Below are 14,368 nucleotides of genomic sequence, written 5' to 3'. Positions count from 1 at the left end.
TATACTTGAAAATCTATGCTCCTTGATTTTTATTTTTCTGCTCTTAAAACAAATAATAAAAGCCACCGTGCATTTACATTTTAACAAAACCACCGAGCTCACATATTTTAGATGGAAACAATAATCCAGGATTTAGTTTGTCTCCCAATTAAATTCCACCCAGTGTTAATAGTGGTCCAAATTGAATTTCATTATGCTGCCTTCTTGCTTAAGATAGTTAATCAGCAATGAAGTTGCAAGATTTTGTTTTTATTTTGAAGGTTTTTTTCACATTATCCACTAATGAAGACATTGTAGAGAGCTATGTATAGTAGTTTCTTCTACAACATTAAATACAAACTCAATCAGACACTGTTTCCCACAATGTTTATACCACTTTTAAATCTTAACAAGGAAAGCTAGATTATCAACATGTTTCTACTCTGAAGAAATGTTTTTTTTCTTTGTATTCCCTGTTGCTGCTGTGAACCCTAAACGTCTGTGTCGACCGTGTTTTTAAAGTTAACCGATACTTTAATTTCCAGACTACTGAGTCCTGAAGTGTTAAATCAGGGGAATCATGTGTAAGACAGTTGGTGCAAACACAGATATATGGTCTGTGTCTATTATTTAGGAAATAACTAAAAGAAACAGTTTGAGGAGGAAGTACAGAAAGTCGGGAGGATGGGAAACAAAAAAAGCAAATGCAAAGCGGGTTCATCTGAGAGAGGAAAAGAAAACCTGAAATGGAGATGATTTGTTATAGTAGTTGCAGGTGATGATAAATAATGCTATTTATGAGTTGGCGAGTTCTTCAGAATCTGGAATTTTATTTCCACGAGAAGCATAAACTCTAAACAAAAGTGTCCCATGTTGTAAACATTTAAAAATACCTAAACGTAAAAAGTTAAGTAGAATGTATGTAGCACAGAGCATCAGAGTATTTATAAGACAACACAATGTGCCATTAGCTTTTATTTCTTCTTCAGTGGTATCAGAAAATGACAAGAAAATTCCATTATTTAGGACATTAAGTTTAATCTCTGACAAGATACACCAAAGGTCACATTCTTTTATTCATATATATATATTTTTTTGATTTGGGGATAAGCATAGAGTCATAGGCATTTGGAAAAACAATATGGAGAAGTCCTGTGTGCCCTTCACCTGGTTTCCACATTGGTTACATCGGATGTAACTCTAGCACGCTATCAAAACCCCGAATCTGGCATTAATACAGCAGGTGTTTCTCGTTCGGTGCCATTTTGTCCACACAAGTGGATGGAGAAGCCAACACCATCAAGGCACAGAACTCTTCCACTACCATACGACCTCCTGTTTACAGTGACACCATGCCCACCTCCTCCCTGCCATCCCTCATCCCTTCCAATCATGTCTTCCCCTTCCCTCTAGTTTTGTCACTTTGAGAATATTTTGTACGAGGAGTCATCAATGAGATGACCTCTTGAGCTTGACTTGGCCTAACACAATGACTTTGACATCATTCAAGTTCTTGAATATATCCATAGTTGGGTAATATCTCCAGCTCTTTTTTAAATGATTTTCTTTGTGATTATCTCAGCCAGATTTGTTAAATTTTATTTATTTATTCATGAGAGACACAGAGACACAAGCAGAAGGAGAAGCATGGTCTCCCTGCAGGGAACCGATGTGGGACTCAATCCCAGAACCCCAGGATCACGACCTGAGCCAAAGGCAGACCCTCAACCACGGAGCCACCCAGGTGCCCCTTTCACCAGATTTTGAAGTTATCCATTGGATATATTGTTTTGTATAGAAAAAAAGTGCTTTATATTTTTTTTCCCATAGACTATGGTTTGTTTTCCCTAAAATATAAAGCAGCGGCCTAGATGCATTCACAATTAAAAATATACCCAAATAAAAGCAACTTGCACAATGAGGGGTTGATGTATTTCGTGTAAGGAGGAAGAGGCAAGAAGAGTCTTCTAGGCTCTGTTAACTGCGCAGCCCGACCATCCAGGGATATTGGTCATTTACTTGGCGATGCTCTTGCCCTTCTGGTTTTCATTCTATGGTCCTCAAAGTGGCTGCGGTGGCTCTGAGCATCAGACATCCCTCCATGCCATGTTCAAAACCAGGAAACAGCAGAGGCTCTTCTAGCTCATCTCCATGCAACACTGACATTCCTAGGACATACCCTCCAGGCCTCAATAACCACAATGACTGGGTCCTCCTTTGAAACCTCAATTCTGCTTCTTCTGCTCCGGATAGTACCACTCAACCTTTCTTTAAAGTTTGCATTGACTTTGGATCTTTCCTCATGTCTTAATTTCACTGTTTTCCCTTGTAAAAAATTTTTTTAGTGAGCATCATTTTAAAAGCACACAGATAGATTTTTATCTTTACTATCTTACCTGTCAGTGTATCTTTGACAGGAAAATTTATCTTCTGCGTATTTATTGGGATAGCTGAGGTTGAATACTTGTTTTTTTTTTTTTTTCCTCCCATCTTTTACTTTATGTGTCTAGTTTTTATGTTTGGCTCTTATTACTTCTTTATTTGTATTTTTTCGTATGGCCCAATTATATTCACACCTCACTCTCCACTCCCCTTCCCCCTTTAATTTGGCAATTGGACTAATAATGGGTTTAAAAAAATAATTAATATATGAAGCACATTAAGGTAGAAAATAACAGTTATTTCCAATTGAAAAGAAGTCCTGTTCCTGTGGTTGAGGCACCAGGGCCTTTCCTAAAAATCAATCACTTGGAAAACATCCTTGGCCATCTATTCACATATTATATCACATTCTTCACAATATATTTCCATTTTGTCCTTGAGATGCCTATGCGCATATTACATCTTTTTATATCAACAAACACAAATCACCCTCATTTTTCTTTAAGGTCTGCATATTACTCTATGAAATTGGTGTGGTATAATGCATTAAACCTAATCATGCAGAAATTACACTTACTATATAACCTTTGGGTCCTTCAAACCATGCTGCAGTGTTTGTCTTTACACTAACATTTCGAAAGGGGCACATTTAGAGTGAATTCTGACCATTGAAGTCACAGGGAGCATCCTCTAAGGGGTTGAATCAATCAGTGCCGTCCTCTAAAAAATGTAGGAAGTTTTTTGTTTGTTTGTTTGTTTTCAAGGAAGAGTTTTATTTCTTTGACTTCTCCACCTTTTTTGGCCAGCACATTATAAAACTTTTCTATCTTTGTCAAACATTGAGAATCTCCCACGTGTGGTTAATATTTACACGTCTCATGTGTGGGCCATTTCACATTGGTTTTCTTTCTTTCTTTTTTTTTTTTAATTTAAACAATTTATTTGTTTATTTGACACGGAGAGAGTGAGCGAGAGCCAGGGGAGGAGCATAGGGAGAAGAACAAGCTGACTCTGTGCTTAGCTCAGGGTCAGACCCAGGGCTCAATCCCAAGACCCCGAGATCCTGACCTGAGCCAACATCAAGAGTCGAATTCTAAACAAATTGAGCCACCCAGGTGTCCCCGTTTCACACTGCTTCTTAAATATCCATGTCCATACTCTCTACATACCCTTAAAAGATATTCTTCTAGGGGCACTTGGGTGGCTTAGTCCGTTAAGCATATGACTCTTGGTTTAGGCTCAGGTCATGATCTTCTAGTCCTGAGATGGACCCTCTTTTGAGGCTACACAGTGGATGTGGGGTCTGCTTCACATCCCCTCTCCTTCTCGTCCTGCTCACACTCTCTCTCAAATAATCAAATAAAATCTGTTTAAAAAATGATTCTCCTAAACCTCACTTTCTCTTTATATCTGTCGATGTGGGGGATCAAGGATTCTTTCGGAATATAGATTCCGCTCATATGACATGTGTGGTATGTGGGGTCCCATCACTCATTTCCTTACCTCACTGTGTGTTACGATCTCAGACAGACCTTGTTGACCTCAGTACCCTCGTTAGGAAAACGAATCTTGAGGAGACACTGCCTGCTGGGAATAGTGACCTGAGCTCGTGGATCTGCCTGGGGGAGTGTTTCCAAGGACGGGAGGAGAAACCTTCCTGGGACCATTTGCAGACTAGACCTCATTGCCTTTAGGCTTGTGCTGACGGATATGAAAAATCCTATCCCTAAGATGACTCCTCTTCCAATCACGCACATGTACTTCCTTTGTGGCACGTGCTAAAATGTCCTGTGTGTCTCTGAAATTTGACCTTTACTACGTCTCTTGTTTGGCCATGGTGCCTAGAATCCATTTTATATGTTGCTTTCATTGAATGTGCAAGATTTTACTGAGCATTTTTGTGCACGTGTGCACGTGTTCTTAAGGGATATTGCTTATTGTGTTCTTGCAGCGTCCTGGCCTGGTTTGTGGCAGCACCATCGGGAAGATCTTCTCCTGTTCTCATTATGGAAACATTCATGATGTTCTTGTATCAATTCTTCTAAAATATTTGCTGGAACTCACAAGGGAAGCCATCAGGACTGGACTTTTCTATGTGGGAAGTTTGTGTATGTGTGTTTAATCACTAACAGAATCTTATAATTATTATTCAGTAATTTAAGTCTTCTTTTTTTTTTTTTTTTTTTGGTCGGCCTAACTAAAATTTGACAATTTTGCTCATCTTCACAAAGAACCCTCCTTTGATCTTCATTGACTTCTCTGTGTGGTTTTTCAGTACTGTATTTGTCTATTCACACTTCAATACTTATAGTTTCCTTCTTTCTGGTTGGATTTAATTTCCTTCTCTTAATTTAGATCTGAAGGGAGATGATGATTTTACTATTTTGAGGTTGTCTTATTGTTTTTGAAAAATTTAATTTATTTATTTGAGAAGGGGGAGCATGAGCTGGGAGGAAGGGCAGGAGAAGATGCAGACTCCTTCCTGAGCAGGGAGCTCCTTTGAGACTCTATTCCGGGACCCCAAGAATATGACCTGGGTTGTAGTCAGATGCTTAACCAACTAAGCCTCCCAGGTGCCCCAAGATTGACCTATTTTTGAGTATAGATTTTTACATTGATAAATGGCCTGTGAGGCACTGGTCTAGCCACATCCCATACATTTTTGGAATGCGGGTTTCGTGTTCATTGACCTCAGATTCTTTTCCATTTCCCTTTTGACTTATTCTTTCATCCCTGGGTTACTTATGAGCATACGTTTGATCTCCGTCTGCCTATAAGACTCCCACACCCCAGTGCTGTGGATTTCCAGTTCGCTTCCACTGTGGTGAGAGACACGCATTTTGCCCAATTTCTATCCCTTCACATGGACTGAGACTCGTTGTATGGCTTCCTAATGTCTAACCAAGAATGTGCTCCATACGTGCTGGGGGACAATGCCTCTGACATGTAGTGTGCAGAAAGAGGCTTCCTCACTGGACAAGCTAATGGTCCAGTCACCCTACAAAAAAGTGCCCTCCAAATGGAGGGTTTCTGGGCAGCATGCAGGCAGGAGGTTGTGTTCAGCTTTTTGAGAAGCTCTGGTGCTTGCAGAGCTGCTGGGTCGCCTGGCTCTCATGCAGCTGTTTGAGGGGAAGGCCATGGGTCAGCGTACGGTACCAGTCTTCCCGCTCTTCCCAAAACTCACCCCAGTTTTTCTTGAACACACCCTCCGCTGAGTGCTGCTAGCATTTGGTTAATCGAATTTTGAGTCTTTTAATTTTGACAAGTAGGAGACCTCAGCGCTCTTCTGGACGAGCAGACTTTTACTCTGTGTTTCACAGTTTCATTCTTGTTTTTGTTCTTTTACTTTCTCCATCCCTCTGTCCTCTGTGAGTACAGTCAGTTGTGCTTTTTTTGTCTTGCTTCCTCAGACTCGTATTTGTAGTGTGAGTTTTTAGCATTAACCAAAAGGATACACGTTTCAACTTAAGGCTCATCTTTCCGTCTGCGTCTCCGTTCGGGGGCATACCACAAAGCGTTCACAAAGGCACATGTTAATTGTCACTAGATCCAAACTATTTTCTAATTGTCTGTGTTTATCTCTTTTGTCCCACGCACGTGTTAATTGTGTTTCCCTTGATTTACAGACACTTGGGACTTTTCCAGTTGTCCTTTTGCTCTGGAACTTCTGCTAATTGCACCGCGACGAACGTGCATGTCCCTGGTGTTTTCAGTGTGTGCAACGTGGTGACATCTGTTTTATGTTGCAGCATTTGGTCAATTGGTCAGCATAGTGCGCTTGAAGAGAGTGTGCAAGGTGTGGCTGCCAGTTACATCACACCGTATATGCGAGTCATGTGTCGTGGGCTTGCAAAGAATCTTTACCATTTTAAAAAAAGATTTAATGTATTTATTCATGAAAGACACACAGAGAGAGGGAGAGACACAGGCAGAGGGAGAAGCAGGCTCCCTACAGAGAGCCTGATGCGGGACTAGATTCCAGGATCCTGGATCATGCCCTGACCCTGAGCCACCCAGGTGCTCCAAATCTTTACCATTTGTAATCATTTCCTTCCTGTTCTATCAGCAGCTTCAGTAGATATGTTAAAATAACATAACATAAAATAACATAATGATGTAGAAAATAGTCTACATCAAGAGCATGTCTGTTTTTCCTTTACAAGGAAATTTTGATTTAAATATTTGGAAGTTCCTCTTTTGTAATTTCTACACCCAATGTGGAGCTCGAAGCTACGACTCTGAGATGAAGAGTCGCATGCTTCCCTGACTAAGCCAGGGAGGTGCCCCATAAATATTTCAAAGCTCTTTTATTAGTCGCCAATGGATGTATAAATTAATGTCTTCTGGTTAAATTATGAAATACCCCCCAATGTCTTCTGATTAAATTATGAAATACCCCACAGTATCCTTCATCATGATTTCTGCCTTGTGTTTTGTTTTGTTTGAGACTAATATTCCTGCATTCGCTTTGTTTCAGTTAGTGTTCTCACGATAACACCTTTTCTCATAACTAAAATTTTAACCTTTACCTTTTGCGTTTATGGTTTATCTCATAGACCTCGCATGTATTTAGATTTTATTTCCACTCAATAGGAGAGTTATTTTTCATTGTACTATGTAGAATGCTACTATTTATTATAATTAGGGTCTATTTACATTTTGTGATAGATGAAATATTTTTAAATTAAGGCATTTCTACCTTTTTTGTTGCTCTTACAATGTTTTACTTTTTAACTCTACTTTGGTATTTGCTCTCAAAGACACAAAGTGAATGAATGCCTGAAGTCTTGTGAAAATGGGCATCCCAGACAATGTGATGAACCTATGAGGACACTTTATCAAAAATTAGTTTCTCTCATTTTTTTCTGCAGTGTTCATTTACTTCCTTCTAGTGTGTTTATTTATTGTGTTAACTTCCTTCTCTCATACGCACACATACACCTCCATGAAGCATTTTTTCTACGATGTATGAAGCCCACAGTGCTCACGTCTTAAACTGTCACTAATGAAACTTTCAATCATCTCTGGGCTTCCATCTAGAAACGTTTACCATTTGTTTGAAAAAGCAATTTAGTATTTCCTTTCTTTCTGGTCTGCTGACTAGTTCTTAGTATTTTTTTTTTTTTTTAATTGTGGGCTATTTTGCTAATATTGTTGGAGAAAAAGAAGGAAGAGTGGTGGGTCTTGGGCAATTCAGTAAGAGAACGAAATGAAATGTATGAATAGATATATAGATAGGTAGATAATAGATATGATGGATAGATAGATGATAGATCGATGGATGATAGATGATGGATCGATGGATAGATGGGTAGATAGTCGATAGATGTGATGGATCGATGGTTGGATGGATAGATGATAGGTAGGATGGATAGATAGGTGATAGTTATGACGGATAAGTAGATAGAATGATTAGATAGATGAATACAAAGATAGAGGATAGATAGGTGACAGATTATGATACATAGATAGGTGATAAGTAGATAAAAGATAATAGTAGATAGGTGATAGATAATAGATAGATCATAGATAGGTTACCAGAAACAAATAAAATCATCCCTACAAAAGAGCAGAAATCTAGGGCTGAAAGGAACACTGGTCTTTATGGATCTGAGTAAGAGATACGTCAGCAGCCCTGTGTGAAGATGACACAGTCGTATCTGAGTCCTCTCTGCTCTAGCAGTGTTTCTCTTGCTGGGACATCTGGGCTGAGGTGGGGGAGCAGAGTGGGTAGCATCTTCCTGGCTGAAGGGTAGATTTCTCCAAAGTGGTTTCCTCTTAAGAAGCACTGACCCTGGGATGCCTGGGTGGCTCATTGGTTGAGCGTCTGCCTTCAGCCCAGGGCGTGATCCCAGGTCCAGGGATCGAGTCCCACAGCGGGCTCCCTGCCGGAAGCCTGCTTCTCCTTCTGCCTATGTCTCTGCCTCTCTCTCTCTCTGTATGTCTCATGATCAAATAAATAAAATCTTAAAAAAAAAAAAAAAAGAAACACTGACCCCTCAGCAGCAACCACAACACACACAGAGGAGGCACCATGTTCCCGTGTGGGTTCTTAGTACGTGAATTTCGAGTGATTCTTTGCTAATCAGCCTGCCTTGCGTGGAGGCTCTTTCCAGGAGGGAAGCATCAGAGACTGTGGACAGGGGCTTGGACAGTGTTCTCAAGGGAGGAGAACGTTATTCATGTTCATTCACGCAACATCAGGAACATTACTGAAAGGATTGCCTTAATGTATTTGCAGGCACTTCACACCTTAGGAAAACAAGTGTTGTATTTGCTTGCACCCAGAATGCAGAAGATTTGCTTATTAAAAAAAAAAAAGAAACTTTACCAGTTCTATGGCCTTTTTCAAGCTTCAAACCAAGACAGTGCACATGTTCATCCACCCATTGGGCTGTATCACTTTGTAGATCCGTACACGGTGAGTGGGTTCCCCCTGCTGCAGGCTCTGCAGGACATTCCCTGAGATCCCATCATCACAATCGCTTGGGTGAAGATTCACATTGACTGAAGAGCGTTGAACTGAAATAAGCAGGGAGAGTCACTGCAGAGACTCAGAAGCCAGAGTCCATAGGCATGACCCGCCATGTCATATGTTACGGCTTCCTTTTCTCGTCCACTAGGAGGATTAACCTCAAATACATCCTGGTCACTATGGCACATTTCCCTTCAAAATCCTTGCTTTCTAAAGAAAAATCAAAGACACAGGATTTGGAACTTATATAATAAGCACAAGAGGCGCATCCCTTAATGTTTCCGGGAAATGAATCGAAAACACAGGGCTCTGTCCAATGAAAAGACAAATCCTCACACCCTCTCTGCTCCTGCTTGTACCTTCCATCCTCTGGAAGGATTTACCTTACCTTGGGTTCATCTCCTTTTGATGGACTCCCTCAATGACTCTTAACCTCCGGAAAATACTACTTTTTACTCGATTTCTCACTGCTCCAGTGGGTTAAACAGCAGCCCTAAAAATATTATGTGAGAGTCCTAAGCCCAGAACCTGTGAATGGGACTTTATTTGAAAATAGGATCTTTGCAGATGGAGTCAAGATAAGATGAGGTCATAGTAGATTGGAACACACCCAGCATCCAATGACTGGTGTCCTTGTAAGAGACAGAAGAGGAGACACAGACACAGAGGAGAAACCATGGGATGATGGAGGCAGAGATGGGAGGGACACAGCCACCAGCCCTGGGACGTCTGGAGCCCCAGATGCTGGAAGAGGCAGGAAGGACCCTGGTGTACACTGCACTCAAAGTTTGTGCTGGGTGGGAATCGTGACATCCCAACAGAACACATAAAGTAAAACTCAATACCACTGGAAATAACTACCCTACCACTCCCTCAGCATTCCACCTCCCCAGATAACGCTGATAACGTGTCTCCCTGTATCTCTCCTTCCCAGGTTCCATCCTTTCTCCATATCCAAACCACCTTGAATTATTGTGCGTAGCACCATGGCAGCCTTGTTCCCTCTGCACTCTTTGCTCTGGGGTCTTGGAACACTTAAGATACTCTGTGAAACAAAACATGCTTTGAAGCTGCACCTACCATTTCTGGAAATTAAAGTAGCATCATCCTCCTTAGAGATATTACTGGCAACACATGGCTTGGGGAAAGTCTTTCCCTAAATTCTAAATGCTCCAAAACCTATAGCACCAAGTGGGTTTATGCCCTTGCCCAACTATTCCATTCAAAGTTCTGGTCAACTACCAAACTTTGGTCACATCTGTTGACTACTGATCATTTTTTCGAATACATAAGAGAACTGCATTTCGTTCACAACACAGGCTCCTTGAAAAATGAGATCCCTACGTCTTCCATTCTATGCACCTGTGCTTCCTACATGGCTAAATCATTCCCACCTTTGTGGATTATTGGTTAATTCATTCTGTTCTTTGTGAATAATCTCTCATTTTCCTATGTTTTCCGTAAGTATCTTCAGATGCGTTCCTTTCTACGTCTGCTATGTCAACTCTTCCTGCAACGTCCAGTTCATGTACTACGTCAGGATTGGAGTCTTGGTCATTTACTCTACTGAGAAATCTGCTATCCCTAGAGTCTTAAACAGCAATTGCTCTTTGTACCACGACGTCTAAGATGCAATTAAATGTCCGTTAATCTTACGATAATAGGCCTGCAGTGGTTTCAGAAACAAATCCTCATTAGAGCCAATAAATACCCTTTCTCATAGGGGATACGAAGGCACTCTGTACAATGTGGGAAACGGTTTCTACCCGACTTCTCATGGGAAGCCACATCAGTTGAGATTAAGGAGTTTAATTTCCCATTTCTGAGAAAAATAGGCTCACCCTTCTATGGAGACTGAGCTCCCAAGGATTAGACAGGAAGAATTGGTAGAGTGAAATCAGTGCAAAGCACAAGGAGATAAAAATCACACACACTCTCAATCATTGTTTAATTCTATAAAAGTATTTAGCAGCACTTAGGAGATAAAGTCTGAAACCAAATGCTAAAACCTAAAATAAATTATTAGCAAGAAAGACAATCACGTGATGACTTAATTTTGGTGGACTATGAACCTCCTTCCATAGTCTGGCCCAGAATAAAACTTTTTCCAAGCTTCCATGCTAGAACATGATCACGGTCTCCCCTAGATAGAGAGAGTCTAGTTGTCTCAAACATCTCATCTTCATCAAATCCTACGTGGAATGTTTTATTTATTTATTCATTCATGAGAGACACGGAGAGAGAGGCAGAGACTTAGGCAGAGACAGAAGCAGTCTCCCTGTGGGAAGCCCAGTGCGGAACTCGATCCCAGGACCCTAGGGTCACGACCTGAGCCAAAGGCAGACACTCATCCACCCAGGTGTCCCAAAATGTTTTCTTTTTCTTTCTTTCTTTTTTTTAAAGATTTTATTTATTTATTCATGAGAAACACACAGAGAGACACAGAGACACAGGCAGAGGGAGAAGCAGGCTCCATGCAAGGAGTCTGATGTGGGACTCGATCCTGGGACTCCAGGATCCCGCTCTGGGCCGCCAAACTGCTGAGCCACCCAGGGATCCCCCAAAATGTTTTCAAGTCATTTCACATAAGTACCTTTTGTCCAGAAGCCATCATCACAACCATGTTCTCCATGAGGATTGCTTACTTCCTTGCTTCAAGGAGGGATTATTTCAAAGCATTAATGGTACCTAGTCTTGTGGGTTATTGTAAGTCGGAAGTTTATCATGATACCAACAATGATAAATTAAAGGCTGTTTGTGTAGTTGAGCTATGATGTCCTTGCCCCGTGCTTAGAAGATCTGAAACATCATTTCTGTCCCTTGATGTAGTGATGGGTTTGCACCAAAGGTGTCATTCTCATGGTATCCCTCCCCTGGATTGGCCTGTGCAGCAAAGGCTGTAAAATATCAACAGGCAACTATTTCCACAATTCTCAGCTGTGAAGACACTAAAATTGAGCGCATACCTTAATCAGTCCCCACTTGTGTAAGCGATCCTTTTGTGATCACGGGGGTCTGCGGAGGTGGTGAGATCCCACACATTAAAACAATTTCTTGTAAATAAACAAGTACACAGTTTATATCAATTATCCCGGTTCCTGCACAAGGCAGTGAATTTGTTTATTTATGAAGTGGGAGTCGAAGTAAGTAGGAAGATTTCCTCACGTGTAATTAAGAGCAGGTCAGTGTGTGGGTGAATCCTGAAAGAAGGTCGGGTTCAAGATTCTGGGAACCCAAAATGGGAGGCCACGTAACAGGCCCCAGATTAAGAAGGCAAGACTTCTTCTCTGTGACCACCCTGGTGTCATACACAGTCTTAGGATTTTACCACGTACATTCAGTGGCAATACCAAGTGATATCCTATGATGTGATGAAAACCAAGAACTAATTTATATTCTTTTTTTTGCAAGTATAGTAACATAAAGACATACTGTATTATGTTGTGTTTTAACACTTAGTGATTCAGAATTACAGACAGCAAGGAGAAGCGATATTTATTTTTAATTACTTTTGTAGATACCTACTTTCTCATGCAAATATTCCCATTTACACTTGTTCGAAGCTAGGGAGCAAGTCTTCATAACCAGGCATGTGTAGGAGCGACCTGTCATCTTACCATTTTATGAATCTCTTCACGCCCGTCTTTGACACATTAGGCATAGAATCACTTAAACATATTAGCTAATTAAACAAAACCCTCTCTGTGGACTATATGGAAAGCCTTATAAATAAATGTACACATGAGCACTAAACAGAGGATATCTTTGCTTACATACACTGCCTAGGATTTTTTTTTTTTTTTTTTTTTTTTTTTTATTGCCTAGGATTTGACACAGAGACAGAGATTAGGTTTGCTTTAACGTGCTTGGGACTCGGTCGTGAGTCCAACTGAGAATCCATTCTCTCCTGAGTGTACCCACTGGCTATGACAAAACCTTCCAGAATTTGCTGTCCCATGTAGCATGTCTCTTGGAAAGGAATGTCCTCCCTCAAACCGATTTGGAGCAGACATTCATGATTTCACAGCCAGCAAGGTGAATCCCCATCGTCTCCCCACCCCCCCGTCCTTTCCAGCCCTCCCAAAATAAGAGGCCAGGCTTGGGATGGGGGATATCCCTTCCCTTTACCCTCATGTTTCCTTTTCGTACCATCTTGGGGTACTTGATGATCTTCAAGTGTGATCACCCATTGACTTTGAAGAGCATGGGCATTTGACATAGCATTCATAATAGACCAGTAATCCTAGATTATTATGCCAGACAAGGGAAATCCACATATATTCAAACATGTTTGCTTTGCAGATATTCTATTGACCCCATTAGGGAAAAAGTAACACATAAATACATGGTTCCTTGACGTTTCAACTTGTTTCAACATCTGGACTTCTCTCTAGCAGAGGCCAGGGGCAAAGTTTCAAGGATTTCATTTTCCCTGACCAGATTTAATTCTGTCTAAAACACGGTTTGATGATTCTAATATTGACAACGTCCTAACTCCAAACCTGTAGTTAGATATAAGACTTTGCATAGCAAAAAGGTGGAATATGACTCAAGTGTGTTAGATTCTAAGGTGATCATGGCACGTTTCCCGTGTATTTGTATCTTCCCATTGGCCCTAGCGCTCAGGCCAGGTGTCACTCATGGGAGGTGGTTGGTGTCCGTCCACCATGATGTCTCAAATGACCCGAATGGCTCCCTGTTCACAGTAAGGGATGTCTGTCCATGGACAGCGTCAGGAGTCGGACTCCACCTTCCTTTGTTTTAAATACTGGTCTTGTCATGAGATGCAGGCTACTCTTTAAAGCATAGAAGTGTAGGATACAAATACCTTTGGGTTTCGTATTCATAGCTATCCTCAGTCTTCCTAAAGCTATCAAATCCTTGTTCCTCCCTTGGGCTCATAGCCACGTGGTGTTTACTAGTTCATTTTGCTTACGTGTTCGTTTTCCTGAAGCTGTAAAACAGAGTTTCTCAACTTCAACACTAATGGTGTGTCAGGCTCCATAAATCTTTGCTATGGGTGGCGGTGCTGCCCTGTGCATTGTAGGTTGTTCAGCAACATCCCCAGTCTCTACCCACAAGATAGCAGAAGCATCCTCCGTTGTCACAACCAAAAATGTCTCCATAAGGGCCTAGTGCTCCCTGAGGTGGGTGAGCAAAATTATCCCCTGTTAAGCACCACCCCTGTAGACAACTAATGGTTTATCCATGACCCCTCCAGTAGACAGCAAGTATGATGATGCCAAAGACTGTATCCTATTTATGTATGAATTTACCCAGGGCTGGAGCACAGCTTGGCTATGTTAGTTCCTCAATCAATATTTATTACATTAAATTGCCTGAATCCAGTGTTTAAAAATTCCTTGAAATAGCAGAAAAGTTTTACCTATCATCATTATCTTCTTTCAAGAGATGATGGTTTCTAGACACAAGGACGTCTCGTAGATTCAACCACAGGCATGAAACGTGCAATCCACATAAATCCTAATTATCATAATATGCAAAGGGGAAAAAACGCAATCTGCAAGTTTC

The sequence above is a fragment of the Nyctereutes procyonoides genome, unplaced genomic scaffold (assembly GCF_905146905.1).
Source record: "Nyctereutes procyonoides isolate TBG_1078 unplaced genomic scaffold, NYPRO_anot_genome, whole genome shotgun sequence".
NCBI lineage: Eukaryota > Metazoa > Chordata > Mammalia > Carnivora > Canidae > Nyctereutes > Nyctereutes procyonoides.
Note: the sequence above shows the minus strand (reverse complement) of the source record.